This window comes from Poeciliopsis prolifica, unplaced genomic scaffold (genome assembly GCF_027474105.1).
Source record: "Poeciliopsis prolifica strain line A6 unplaced genomic scaffold, Auburn_PproV2 SCAFFOLD032, whole genome shotgun sequence".
Lineage (NCBI taxonomy): Eukaryota > Metazoa > Chordata > Actinopteri > Cyprinodontiformes > Poeciliidae > Poeciliopsis > Poeciliopsis prolifica.
Genome location: NW_026562407.1, coordinates 899,831 through 915,164, shown reverse-complemented (window position 1 = coordinate 915,164; position 15,334 = coordinate 899,831). Strand labels below are relative to the sequence as shown.

The 15,334-nt window shown below is 43.1% G+C and overlaps 1 protein-coding gene across 2 annotated transcripts in view; it reads right to left on the bottom strand.

Moving 5' to 3' along the window:
• efnb3b (ephrin-B3b) overlaps positions 1–15,334 on the bottom strand; it is a 107,160-nt gene that overhangs the window by 89,920 nt on the left and 1,906 nt on the right. The window lies entirely within an intron of this gene.

Here is a 15,334-nt window from a genome sequence, read left to right as displayed (position 1 = left end):
TTTTTGGACTGTGGGAGGAAGCCGGAGTACCCGGAGAGAACCCACGCATGCACAGGGAGAACATGCAAACTCCGTGCAGAAAGACCCGAATCCAGGACCTTCTTGCTGCAAGGCAATAGTGCTACCAACTGCACCACTGTGCAGCCCTCATTTCTGTCCCAAAAGCATGAATCCTGCATTTTGATTTAAGAAATAGAAACTCCTGGTACTTTGTTCAAACTATAAAAATAATGAATGCAATCATTTAGCAGAAATATGTTGTGCCATCGTCATCGCTCTACCAAACCCTGCTGGGTTACGTTAAACCAGGAATGGATTTGTCCAGATTTGAACCAGGAGCAGATGGGGAAAGTAACCTAAATTGAGTAACTTTATCCCTGCAGTTTTTAATGTGTAGTTATGTTCAAGCACATTTTGTGATGATTTACATCTGAAAATATGCAAATTATTTTGGATGTTTGTGCTTGAAAGCGGCGTTGCAAGCCTTCATTCTCCAGTCACACCCATGTGACAGCTGTCACCTGCTAAACAAACACCTGTCACTTGTCAAGGTGAGAAATAATGCCCAGGTGGGAGGAAGAGATAAAGAAAGAGCAGGTAAGGCTTTAGAAAGCGCGGACACAGAGGGGACGAATGGAAAGCCCGAGATAAACCGAGGAGGAAGAATCAGCGCCAGACACAGTTCCTCGAGAGAGGACAGAGGACGAGGGCGGACAAGTTTAAAGGCAGAAACAGGGGCAGGACATGAGCTGTGGTAATGGGCGAGGGAGGAAGAAAAAAAAGATGGGTGAGGAAGAGGAGGGAGCGTCCGCGGGGTTCATAATCCCCTTACAGACAGCTTTGTTGAGTGATTGATGGCCGAGTGCGCCACCTTAGAGCCAGGGCACCCCCACCATGACTGGAAGGATTATCTCTCCCACAGTTTACACCCCCACCCACCACCACCCAATCATCACCACCTCATCACCTCCCTCTCAACAGGGTCAAGTGGTACAACAGAGCAGTTTTTTTTTTGTTGTTGTTTCCACTCTCCCTATTTAAAAGAAAAAAGAAAAATAAAGAAGCTTTGTCCTGCATGATTGTGTTGTTTCAATGCGGCGATGCTGAGGGGGGTAGGTAAGCAGCAGGGGAGGGGTGTACACAGTCCTACGCAGGGCATGTACACAAGCGCACGCGCCCACGCATGACGCATGCCTGACATCCACACAGCAGCTCACAAGCAGCCACATTAAGCTCCATCTATTCACCACAACACAGCACAGGCACTTAAACAAGTCCTTGAGTGCAGTCTTTTGTTCTATAAGTAAAGTCGTAATGGGGTCACACACAAAAAGATTAAATTCAAGTTAAAGCGTAAAGAGAAAGCTAAAGTGTTGATTAAAATGAGATAGCATTAAAAACGCAGTTGAATTGCAGCATTTACAGAGGATAGCAGCCGTCGCTTTTCTCCCTTTCTTTTTTTTTTTGGCTGCTATACAGCAGCTGCATTAAAGCTTCGAAAAAATCAGATAATGTGCCAGAACACACCTAGGAGACTGCAGCGTTCAGCTGTGTACACAGACTGAGCGCGCATGCATACATGCAACGGCCACCCAGCCACTCGGCCTCCAGATGGGCCGGGCCTAACTGGGACCAGTGGCTTTACAGAAGCATGCAAACACAAACACAAACACACACACACACACGCACGCACCAGAGCAGCGACTGAGACAGACGAAGGGTTATTTTCAGTACCGAGCAGCGGAGATAAGCATCTCAAACATATGAGGATGCAAACAGAAAGTGTGGCTCCAGTGTACACAGCCCTGATAAGATGGCTTTTGTGATGTAAATAAATGATGCCCACAGGTAATTACAATACTTTTTTCCAGGAATAATATATTTATGCTACACCATTCAACTGAAAATCAAAACCTTTAGAGGAAAAATACACAGAAATAGGTCAAAAACTTTCCACATGATTATTTATCTATGGTAGACTGCAAAACCTTTCTGTTTAAAAGTGAAGTCCTGCTTCATATTCTGCTTTTCTAGCCGGTTTGTAGACAAACTGAACGTTAATCAAACTGTTCAACACAACAGATGCTCAACACAAAACTTTAGACCCAAGTACAAACTTTTTTTTTTAACATCAACTCTTCCCTGCATTATCTTTCTTTGTGTGGCGGGGACAGAATAACAGAAAGAAAAGAGTGCGCTCCGTCTGGTTTCTCCTCCCCCCTGCGAGTAAAAGTGATGCAGAGGAGGGAAAGTTTCAGGAAGGGAGGTCAGCTAATGAGGGAAGAGGCTTCCTGGTTTGCAGAATATTCGAAAGAAAGGGTGGAAATGCTGTGCTTGCGTGTGTGTCGACAGTCACTCCCAAATTACTTTGACACCGCAGTGAGAGGCAATCGTGATCATTCATTCCCCTTTCCCTCCTGAGGTCCCATTTACTGCTGGACAGTGATGAGCAAATGAGGAGAAACAGAGACTCCAGATCAAGAACCACCCACAAAGAAGAAGCGTAACAAAAGAAGCCGTTGGGTGGAAAAAAAGGAAACAGAGGAGGAGATGAGAGCAATTTATTAAAAAGAAAAAAAAAAGCGAGAGAGAGAGAAGGAATAAATTTTACTGTCTGCCAACCAGCTGTAACATGATAACGGCTTGGATATGCGGAGAAGGAAACTTACACTGGCGAGTGAGTCAGGCAACAAGAGAGAGCGGCAAACGAAAAGACAAAGGAATTGAAAGGGAGATTAGCGCAGAAAAGTGGACTGGGTTTTGCAGACGACGAGAGGAATAAGAGTGCGTGTGGGAGAGTGTGAAGCCGGAGAGTCGAGTGTGTGCGAGGGCTTTCAGTGGAAGCTCGAGGAAGGGAGCTCTTTTGTTCATGGGGAGCAACAGAGAGAGAGGGAGAGAGCGGAGATGGAGGAGAGGAAGAAGGGATTGAGGGGCATGCTGCTGATGAAAAGAGAGGAGAAGAAGAAGGAGGAGGAGGAGGAAGAGGAGTGTACCTCAGAGGAAATTCAAACCCTCCACTTGGACTTTCTCCAGGACTGGAAGCAACAACATTTTTCATCTGTGCATGCATGAGAATGTGTGTGTGAACATTCAGGGCCCTCCACTGTGTGCACGCATTGCCTGTGAGTGCAAGGCAGCTCATATATGAATGCTGGTGTGTGTTAGCATTCGCTGGGAGACTTGAGGACAAAAGGCGAAAGAGAGACAGAGCGGAGGAGACCAGAACAGCTTGAAAGCCGCTCTGTCATTTCAAGAGTTGCATGTTCTACCCAGAGCCGCGGTATCAGATGATGGGACGTGGAAACATCAACAACAATCCATTTCACCGTGCCTCTCTGTACAAGATGGATCTTATTAGAGTTACTTGTTCCCAACAACAAAGCACAAACGTGGAGGCCTTGCACTGGAGAACGCTGCCATTCGGAGGTAGTCGCTACTTCACTTTAGTGCGGTTCTTAAATCATTCTTTCAGCTGGAGACACTCATATATGGCTGGAAAATCTCTGCAGTTCAGGCAGTGGGAAGTTGTTTTAGCTCGACAACCATTTTGTTTTAGTTGTTTTAGTGTGACAACTGCGCATTCTTGAGATTATCCATAGCGAGTCTGGAGCCCACGACTGAGCATAACTTTCTCAGTCTAAGAAAACAACAAGGACTGTTTAACTTTAAGGAAAACAAAGGAATGTTTCTTTTGTTTTTTTTTCCATTGCACAAACCCAAAAGTTGGATAAACAATCCAGTATACAAGGGAATTCAGTTGCTATCTTATTTAACCAGAAAAAAAGTTGATCAATTTCCTCTGCTTCTCACTTGACTGCTTTACTTAGCATTTAGCCAGACCAACAAACCATGTCTAGAAAAAGAAAAATACCTTAAATCTCATTTAACCCGTCTTGTTTCGGCTTATATCATTTCATGTGCTTCTTTCTGGAATCCAAGACAGCACTTTTATAATAAAAAATACTCATTCATATGTTTACATGTTGTAAAATGTTCAAGTTGAAGGTACTGATTTCAGTATCTGAACTGCAACTAAACTAACTTTTCAGCGAACCCTCTTTAGCCGTAGCATTTGTTCATAATTTCTTATCTTTGACTCAGTTATTTAGCGTTAAACAAGCCAATGTTTGAAGGTTAGTGCTTTGATATGTTCAAACCAGCAACATTTGCACATTCATAGTGCTTTTATCAGTAAATTATTGCATTTGGAAATTATTATAGTCTGGAAATATCCTGCATTAATCATAGCAAATCCTAATAGCAGCAAACTAAACCTTTCTTGATATTTTCTATTTTTTGTTTGGAATCAAGTTTAACCAAGTTTCATTTGATCATGTTTTTATATCTGATGATAATCTAAAGTTATAAGCTACTTGGAGCAGTCAAGTTATGGTTTTATGAGCAAAACTTGAGATGTTTCTTTTTTAAGTAACAAAAAAACATTTTTTAAAAAATGTGTAAATGTCATTAAAAACCGACAGGAAAAGAAAAAACATTACACAGAAAATGTGTACTTTTTTAAATGTAGTTGGAAAACTGCTGCGATTAACCAGTCAAGCTGGATTTTCCACTTCTTTTTTAAAGCTTAATTTAAAATCAGGATTTTGACTAAAAGAGTCACATTTCTAAAGTATCTTGTGGACTCAGAGGATAATGACTGGCTTACCTTGCACAGCCACAATGAGGATCGCCACGGTTCTTAACTTTCACCACATTTTAAAATATTTTCTCCCCGATAACTTTGAAAAATGCAATAAGTTATTTTCAGATAAACACGTGACATGGTAAAGCTGGCCCAAATCTCAGGATAGAATTTCTTCAAGCTTAAGAGATATAAACAACTAAAACAAGAGTTAACCCAATCTTAAACTTTCATCACAAACTGGCATTTTTATGTCAGAACCACTTAAATTAGGCCCAACACAGAAACCAGTAAATGAGGCATAAATTCTCCCCTGAAAGCGTGCCAAGGTCAGCCTCTACAAAGACTATAACAACAATGGGCTAATGCCAAAGCCAGATGCTTTACGCTCACTCCACTGTCTTTTAACTCCTAATTAGAACTACGCATACATGTGCACAATCAAGCAACTAGGAAAAGAAAGTGTGAAGCCTGGAAAAATAATCAGACTGCTGAGGGAACGGCATGGAGAATATTGCAAAAGATCTGAGCTAGAGACCTAAGCTTTTGCATATAGGGGCTAATAAATGTGTTCCTTTATTAGAAAGCCAAGTTTCAATAGGACTGGTTGCTATTAACGCAGGGAACACCAGACCAAGACAGCATTTCCCACCAAAGCCTCTTAGCATGAGGATCATCTCTGACCTATTGTGAGTCAATGGTAAAGATTATGTTAAAGCTAAGATGCTTGGGAGTGCTGGGAGTAATAGGTCTCTCACAAGAGACCAGACAGCTACTATACAGCCAAAGGACCCCATGAACACACACACACACACACACACACACACACACACCACCCACACCACACACACACACACACACACACACACACACACACACACACACAGACATGCAATTTGAGTCGTGTTTTGTAGCCAAGCAGTGAGAAGTTGTTCTGCTTTGTTAACACTCTGCTTGCAGCCGCGGTGATTCATGTATGCTTACTTCTTGTGGCTCTTTGTGTTTCTGCAAATCTCAGGATAACAGCTTCTCATGCCAAAAATATAAATTCGAATCAGGTTATTTAAAGCAGGGCCCACCTGTAACCACTTCATCACATCCGAATGCAACTATCTGCTTGGGTTTGTTTAACTTTGTGTTTTTGCCATCCCTGGAATGATTTCGTAAGGCTGCGGTCCATTGGAGCTATGAAAAGCGGGAAAATATTCTCGTAAACTCGTAGTGACAGAACAGAGAATACCAAAGAGCTTTAAGACTCTGCAACAATCTAACCAAGGCGGGCTAGATGGTTGGAACTGCTTTCTCGTTCTGGTCTTTCTGTAATTCTTGCAATGCATCTGTCTGTAAACTGAAGAAAAACAGGATGGAATGCAAATTACAAGGCTTCATCCTGAACTGAAGTGAACTCCAAAAATTGATTATAGAGTGGAAGAGCAGCTTTCCTGTGAAAGGGATTGATTTGGCTTTAGGCTAATGAAGTCTATCAACACATTGTTCCGCTAGGAGGCAACTGCCGTCATTTCGGCCACTCTTAAGCTATACAAACTGTCTCCTGACTGTTGTAAAAGCCCGGTATGTGTTTGTAGTGTGTCATCATATCACATGAATTCAATAAAATATAGATCGTGGGGAAAGGCTAACTACTCAATTGCTCTTTGATAAGTTTTTTCAAAGAGCTCTTTCTGCCCTAAATGTCAATAAAGTCCTTACAAGCTTACTAGATTTCATGCCGGACCTTACAGAGGCTAAATATTATGGCAGTTGCCAGTAATGAGGAATGAGGGGTAAGCTCATTTTTTTGTTATTTTTTTTTAGCAGGAAGCAGCTAGTCATGGTGGTGACCTACCGATCATCAGTCACTCTCCCTGTCTGAGCCGTGTCTCCTCAGCCACTAGCTTTGTCAAACCCGGATGGCCTCCCAAACCATCAATCTCTCTCCTCAGTCAACCCTCTCTTGCACTTCAGTCCTGCTTTTTTGTGCCTGTCAGCTGTCTTGCTATCTTCTATCGTTGCCTCATCCCGTCCTGACAGCCCCCCGCTCCTTCCATTTTTGCCCTTCTGCTCATATTGGTCTAAGATGTTTGCCAAAACTTCAACTGTGACACGGCACAGCTGTCCACCAGTAAACCGACTCATTTGTCTCTCTTGTGTAGACACACACACATGCTCCCTCCTTAACATTCAGCTAGGAGAACCATTTTGGGCCTGTGTCCAATCGCCGCTCTGCGTTGACATCCATTGGCAGACGGAGAGAAGGGACTGATGGAGTTCTGCTGCTGATGAAAGTGACGGGATGTAAAGACCGACAATAGGGATGAGTTCTGGCAGGAACAATGAACCAACTGCTAGATAAGAGCACAAAACGTTAGTGTCTTGCTTTGCATTTGCAATTTACACATAACTGGATGCCGAACCATTCAAATCAGGATTCAAAAGCTGTGTTGCCTGAGGGGAAAACAGGTGCACAACCACTTTTAAAGGTATTGTTTTAATGAATCAATTCAGGGATTACAATGGTGCACGGTGTTATTACCAAAGGAGTGCCTCAACTTGTTGTCAACATATTTTTCAATAATTTACCAGTAGGTGTTGAATGCATAAAGTATTGTGCAAAAACATTTCAACCGCACCACCTGTCAGTCTTCTATATACACTTCACCCAGAGTGGTGGTGGGATGGGAGACTGGTGCCTCTGCCCAGTGGCCAATGGACAAAGCAAGTTACCAGGCCATCACAAAACAACGAGATAAAGGTAATCATCCAAAGTATGCCACGCATTCAGGAGTGTCTCAGAGAGCTGGGAGAGAAACCATCAACCATTTTCCGCCTAGCAGTATCAGAGTGCAGTATCTGACCTATGTGTCTAAATGTGGAAGAGCAGCTTCTTTTTCTCCCTATGCTTCTCACAGTTGAGTCCTACCACCTTAAGGAGGCAGACCATTTCAGTCTTGTATCAGGAGTCCTTACTTTTTGGTCAAATTTAAAGTCTTAAGACCAAATATGAAGGTTATTGAAATAGATATAGACCCAAATGTGAAGACCCTGCCTTTTCACCGCAACAGATCAGAGCAATGCTTGCATAACAGAAGAAGGGGCACCAATCTGTTTCTTCACCAACATCTTCAAAACTGAGATACTTGGGTGCTTCTGTTGCCACCTCCAGGTGGAAACCATGGGCTCAGACTTGCAGAATCCATGTGTAAATAAGCAAAAACTATACCAATGAAGAGCTTGTTGTAATACAATTGTGCGACTATGTAAATAAACCACTTCTAAAGCTTTTATCTTTCCCTGAGTAGTCCATTTCTTGCACCTGACCATGACAGCCAGACAAAGTAACACACCAGGCCCCTTTTTAATAAGAAGGAAAATGTTCAGACTTTGCATAAAACCCAAGAGGCATCATTCTTTACTTGATCATCAAGCTTTCAGTAAATGGCTCTTTAGAATAACTTTATTGTCACTTTCTGTGTGTCAAAATGAGGTGTCTGTTTTCTTTAAATAGGTCTAACTCAAACAGACGGAACAAATTGTTCCAGCACCTAAAGATCCAGATTGAAATTAGTTGTTTGCTACGTTGGCTGTTGTGAGCATAAAATGGAGCGACACAAGACCTTTGCACACGTCTGTTGTGAGACACTTCTGGAAACGAGCTGAATGCAGGTTGAACTGATCTTCCTACGCAATCAAAACAAGACTCCAGCACTTAATGACAGTGTAAACTACCAGATAAGAAGATTTGCGTGTGTTGCACTCGAAACATCTTGCAGCTTGTAAAATCTTAACACCCGGGTTAGTGTTTCTCGTGCAAACACGCACCTGCCGGCACATGAGAATCCAGAAGCACTAATTAACAATAAACGTCCTTCCGCCGAGATGCTGTTTACCTGGAGTGATGCCAGAGTCACTGCTGCAACATGAGCCAGATTCAGCACAGGGGAAATAATGCAAAGGAACAAACTGAGCTGAGGTTCAAATAAGGAGGGAGTCCATGGATGGAGGTAGAGGCTAAAGCGATTATGAGAGGAGGAGGAAACGAACAATGTGACAGAAGCTGGTTGGCCCCCTGTCCTGTACATATAGATTCTTTGTGCCCCCCCTGGAGGGGACGAGGATTGACCTGGCCCAGTCCGAACGCTGCCAGGAGGATTAGATGATCCTGCTTAGGCAGAGCGTGCTGTGAAGCAAGCTAATGAGAGGCCTGTGTGTATAAGGGGCTCCAAGTTCAGACACACAGGACAATCTGCCCAGTGATGCTGGGACACATGTGACCCCAACAGACCTATGGCCTGGATTACTGTTACCACCGCCACCCTGTGAAGAGCCTGCGCATTTCTGAGCCACGTTTCCAGGGGTGAAGGGGGGGGGAGAACAAGTTGCTTGTTCCTGTACGGGGTTCAACATTTTGAACGAGCTCACCCAGCCGTGCACTTTTAATCTGCTTCATCCTAAACATCAGCACTTTTAACAATTACAAAAATCCCAAAGTCATTTCTGAAGCTCACGGAGGGTGAGGGAGGCAGGGGAGTAAATTAGTTCTTGAGCTAACCCCAGCATATTTACAAGAGCGCTTTATAGCTGTTATGATGTTGATGAATGTGCGCCGCCCCGGCCAAATAAACTTATAATCGAGCGATAAAATAATGAATGAATTCCTCCTGGAACAACAATCCGTGACGGGTGCCAATAACCTCATCTCTGCTCCGCATGTGTGCGGACGTGTGTGTGTGTGTGTGTGTTCACATCTGCCGTAGCTTGTTTAGCATCTTTCCCAAGTGCATTTAGTGCACACTTGTGCAAGCAACTAAAAAGACCACACACTTTCCACATGTGTCTAACAGAGGCTGGAGCAGAGTTTGAGCCTCTCGGAGAGATCAGTGTAACTTATGGGGCTTTTATGTGAAAAACAAACACAGAGTGATACATTAATAGGAAGTGGGAGAACTATGATATGTGTGGAGTTCATATTTTTTTCTACTCCTTAACCTGACACCTCAAAATAACATTCTGTGCAGTCTGCTTCCTGACTTTTCTCGGAAGATTAAAGTCAGAATTCTGAGAAGAAATGAATAATCTGAGCTTATTTTGCTGTTTCAACTGGAAGTGTATTTTTTAGATCCTCAGGATTGTCAATCAGCGCTATAAATAAATGCATTCAATTGAATTGAATTCTAAAAATAGAAGCATATTGTGTGGTGGGTGGCCTAGTCAAAGTCCAGACCTATATCTACTTAAGAATCAGTGGCGAAATCTGAAAAGCGATCATTTCCCTTCTGTTTGACTGAGCTTCAACTGTTTTGCAAGGAAGAATGCACAATTTTACACCCGCCACTTTTTATTAGTCTGTCACGTAAACGCCAAATAAAACACATTAAAGTTTGTAGCTTTAATGCAACAGAATGTCCCCCTCATGGCGTACTGTTGTACATGTGAAATATATGTACAAAGTACATGTGAAACTAGAACACTTCTCTGTCTTTCACATGTATTTTCACCCGACAAGACGCATACCTGTCCGTCCCGCCTGCCCCGCAACACCCAAAGAAAAGAAGAAACAAGGGGGGAAAAAGAGATTTCAGCCTCTGGCTGGACTTGGCTGCTCTCCTTTTCCTCCTTCTTCCCCTGGCCTTTTTATCCTGCCACATCAGCTGAAACTTCTTTTCACAGCTCCTGTTGCTCTCAGCTCGTAAACTCATGCACACTCCTCTTTTTCACCAAATGGGGGGAAAAAAAAGGTAGGGGGTGAGACGGAGTCTGGGTTAACAGGCAGCTTGTGCAATGTGGTTCTTATTATTTTAGCCCCTTTCTTTCTCCGACTCTCAAACTTAAAGAAAACAGAAAAAAAGAACTCGCGAGGAGACGTCTAATTAAATCGCCTAAGGAGATTAGCTGCAGGCACTTCTTCGTGGTTACAGTGTGGATGAATGCATAATGCAGAAATGGGTGGATTCCATGCGGGTGAGAGCGGGCGTGGAGTTTCGGGTGTTAGACATGACATCCTGTTTGACCTGCTAATATGTCCTCCACTGGCAGCATTCTCTCCAAAATCCCCTCACCACCAAGACATTTCCTGCCTCCTTTTATCTCCTTGTTATATTTCTCTTTTTAGTTAGAACACTTAGCCTAGTTATAGCTGGCCTTTTATACGGCGCCAATTAGTTGCTGATTAATGAATTATTAAGAAGCAAGTGAGTGGATGAGGGGGGGGGATTAAAATTTAATGTGGATCTTAAGGGGAATAGTTGTACTACAAGCCACCGCAAGCGCCAAGCGAAGAGACGCCCACCCTCAGCAAGCGTTTACAATAATCCACAGCCGTTTACTAAAGTATGGAAAGAGAGAGAAGAAGAAAAAAAACAAAGAGAAAGCAGATGCTGAAATTAAACCGGCAAAAAGGCCAAAGAAACGTCAGAACTCCATATGCCGTGATCAGAGAACGGCAAAATCCTCTCGGATTTTGTTCATATTCTCCGTGCGCAGCTCTGGGTTTGTGGGGGGTCACCTTCCACCCCGGCGACCGCTCCATCATTACACCACCACTACACCCTGCCGCACAAACTCCCCAGCTGTAATGTAAGATTCGATCTTTCATTAGGGCGGCCGTGTAAGACCAATAATGGGAGATGCTGAGATAAGGATAATGTATGTCCGAGCTCCGGGTGCTGGAGAGCGGGGGATCTTCCCAAGGTGATCGTTCTGGTTCAGCTCCCTCTTCCTCCAGCAGAAACTGTATTGGCACTTGAGACTTAACTGCTATTGATTTACTTAGGGTTAGGACTATCTCTGCCTCCTCTCTGCTCCCTCTTCTGTTTTCCCTTTTCTCTGTTTATGGTTCTCCCTGAACACCTCTGTCTCTTTCCCTTTCAGTCAGGCTGCAGTAATTTCAGTGGGGGTCAATAAAAGGGTGGATGCAGCACTCTATGACCCTAATCTAAAGTTTACAGCTGACGCTATCGACCTGGCGGATGATGTCGTGCGCAAAAGCTGATGTCACGGTATCCATTGCATGGCCAGCCATTCCCTCCATTATCACGGATGTCCAAGAACATCTTTCTTTTTTACGGCTATTTCCAGTCATTGTCTCATCTATTTAAAAAAGATGATGATATTTAGACATTTCTGGCAGATATTTATTTAAGCTAAACAAAGACAATGAAAGTCAAACTTGGTTAGACCATGTTTAGAAATCGACAGAATCCTTTACGTCGTTGGCTCTGCACTTTTCCAAAACATTTTCTTTTTGTTTTTTTTGTCTTTTCAACTGAGTTTTAGTGCAATGCATTGCGTGATTGTGAAGTAATCTCAATTTTCTAAAATTGGGTCGTAAGCCTGAAAAACTGAGATGTCAAGCAGTTTTTGAATGTCTTTCTACAATAGGCTACGTTTATCAAAAATGTTGCTAAAACTTAATATTCTCCTATATTACTTGTTACCAATAACCTAGTAATAATGTATTAAACGAGAAAAGGTTCTTTTGTACGAGTACGTAAAATCCAAAAGGTGCTTTTTTATCAAAATGTCATGAAGAATACAAATAAACCCATACAGTTATGATCATTTTGATTTTCCTTTATTGTGAACAGCAACTGTACTAAAAATTCAAAAACTGCTCCAAAAGAAATCAGGCAATCTAAGTTGCCTGATTTTGAAACAATCTGCTTTTCTCCCCGTGTCTTATGGTCTCATTACTGCTGCGTAAAACTATCATTATTTTTCAATAGTGACTCCTACAGTTGAGGAGTAGAGTTACTCAAAGAGTAGAGAGCAATGACATCAGATCTCCTTCGAGATGTGACAGATCCACCAGAGTATTCCAACTTTCAACTGTTTTAGTCGTTTATTTTTGACTATTTTTATAAGTTTTCGTGTCTAAAATCTATCAAAATATCTAAGTAAAAATAGAAATAAACATATAGGCAGCAGTCAAGTGTAAAGGTATTAAATGGAAGAAGGTTGAGAAGAAATAGCAACGTGACCCGGAGCTGTTTTAATTACTAGCATGAGGATTTATTTATCATACATTGCAGTGTGAAGGTACTGCAGCCACAGATGGCTCTCTTTCCTGCATCACCTCTCTCATCCCCAACACATTTTTTGTTTGCATCATTGACTGCTGCAGTGCCGTAATTAGTAGCTGGATGTGACACATGTTTCCAATTTGCTACGTCTGGTCGTTGCACCAAAGGGAGGGAATGACAGAGCGAAGAAAGGACAGAGACAGACGGAAACCGACAGAAGGAGAGAGAACATCGAGACGGGGAAGCATGAAGAGAGCGCAGGAGGCAGTGTGGAGTGGTAAAAAAGAAAAAAAACAAAGATGGCAGATAAGGTGGAGGCAGGCTGCAGGTGGACGGTCCGCACTTCAAAGCTGCGTCTTGAGAAAAGGTCCGGAGGTTAACAACGTGACAGTCCATTTGCTTCGCAAGGCAACATGTGACCCAAACGTGAACTCGCTCCGCCACCTGATTGATACAGGCTCCTGCTCGCTCTTTGGCTCATTTCAGGGCTGAAAAAAACACAGATGCATGTGTGGGCTCTGGGAGCTTATCGCTGGAAGATGCACACTATTTAAACAAGCAGCGGCTCTCAACATATTTCAGCCCTGAGCAAAAAGCTATTTCGCCCCGGGGTTAGCCGAAACTAAAGTACAGCTCTTGTCAAGTAGGCAGCAAGGAAGAAACAAGCACATGAAAGTATGTAAAAGCACCAAGAAAATAAACTCACAGAATGACTAAGCTGATTAACTATGAATAGTAAGCTCCATGAATAAGCCCCATAGAATACAATAGGCTTTGTACTTTGAATATATGAGTGAGTAAATCTGCAGGAATGACTGCGGAGTCTGGCGTCTAATTGCCAGCCGGGCCCGTCCGCTGAGCCCTGACATCCACCCAACGCTAAACTCCATTAGGAGACAATGGCGTGGAATCACCTGTAAGGCCTCAAAAAGCCAAAGCTCTTTGCTTCCTCGGTGGAAATTACCCTCCCGTGTCCAGCTCTTACACTCCCCTGTTGGGCGAATCCACCCACTGCTGACAAAAAGCCCTCATTAAGGGCTCCGTGCCTCACTCCACAGCAGGGGCCCACGCACGGCCGCCTCTGTGAGGAGAGGAGGTGGTGGAGCTCGGAGCGGGCCGTGGCCTACAGCATGTGAAAACCTGTTAGTCCCCCTGAAAAAAAAAAAAAAAAAAAAAACACACAGAAAGCGCCTCTGGCATGGGTGTGAGCTGAGGATGGTTTTGGGGGGTTGCCATCGCTGTCTTTCCACAATGAGGTGTGTAATGTAGGCACATTCACCAGGAACATGAGCTATTCAAGACCAGCGTTCCGTGCTGGCAGTTTTTCATCAAGCTGGAAAATATCTGTACTCTAATTTATTCCCAATTTCACCTCCACACAAGCAGCCACCACCGCAGCCTCCTCCTCACCTCCTTCCAGGTCCAGCCACCACTCAGACAAATTGGCAGAGCGGCGAGGTAAAGTGGTGTCGGCCGTTAAGGCTGGACAGAGGAGAGGTGTTTAAAATGGCATTTCCTCAGCATATAATGCCTAACACCTCCACCAGAGGACATGGAGGGGGGACACACAAATGAGGGACGCAAACACGAGTGGCCAAGTGGGCAACGTATGGTGATTTAGAGCCGCACCGGCGCTCAACCTGAGCTCTAATCAAGGTCAGCCAGCAGCAGCAATTACAGCGTCATACAAGAGTCTTTATAGCTGCAGTTCCCAGGGATTTTTCCAACACTGGTGCCACCAACTAAGAGGGAGAGAACCCAACCCTCCAAATATCAAACCCTTTTATGTGCATATGTGTTCTGGGATGCATTTTTTTCACTCCTCGCCCCTTTTTGTGGAGAATATCGTTGCTTTAATCACCAGAAAGGTCATGAAGATATATTTATGTCATTAAGGCTTTCTTCAAGTTTGAAATGCAGAAAGAGTCTCCTTCAGGCACATAGAGCACAAAAACATAATAAAATCAAATCCGACCCTCCCCCACCTGTTGCTACGGGTCAGATTGCTGAAACTAAAATTTTTACTTGCTCAAAAACAGACAAATTTGGCTGTTCAGAAAAGTTAAAAACTTACGGCAACACTTTGTGCCAAACTACTAAATTAACTACAAGCAGAGTGTCTGTAGAGCAGCAGACTGCAGGCTAGCCGTCGGAGCAGATAGCTTGTCTAATTAACAAGCTAATTTCAAGTTGTTCTCGTTTCCCTCTATAATCATGAACTTGTCTTGGAAGTTACACCCAGTTTGATAGGATTTTAGAGGCAAATAATTACACCAGTGTGATTTACTAGTGGCAGTGCAACCTGACAATAATATCTCTTTCTGTCTGACAGACTCAAACACTTTCTAAGTGTAACAGAGCTTGCATGGTCCTGTGTGTCACACTGGGTTAAATATAAACCATTCAAAGTGCTCGTAAACTACAGACACCTACAACTTTCACTACATTTCATGTGCATGACAGTCATACTTTGTGTAGAACTTGGAATGGATCCACATTTCCAGTCATAATTACAACCTGAAGGATAGTTATTATAATATTTTCATCTGGGAATTTGGAAAATCTGACTTCAGATTACAGAGAACATAACGAGCAAAATGGTAAAAAAAAATGTGTTAAATATAAAAAAAAAATAGAAAAGTTAAAAGCATCCAAATACCTACTTAATTTAATG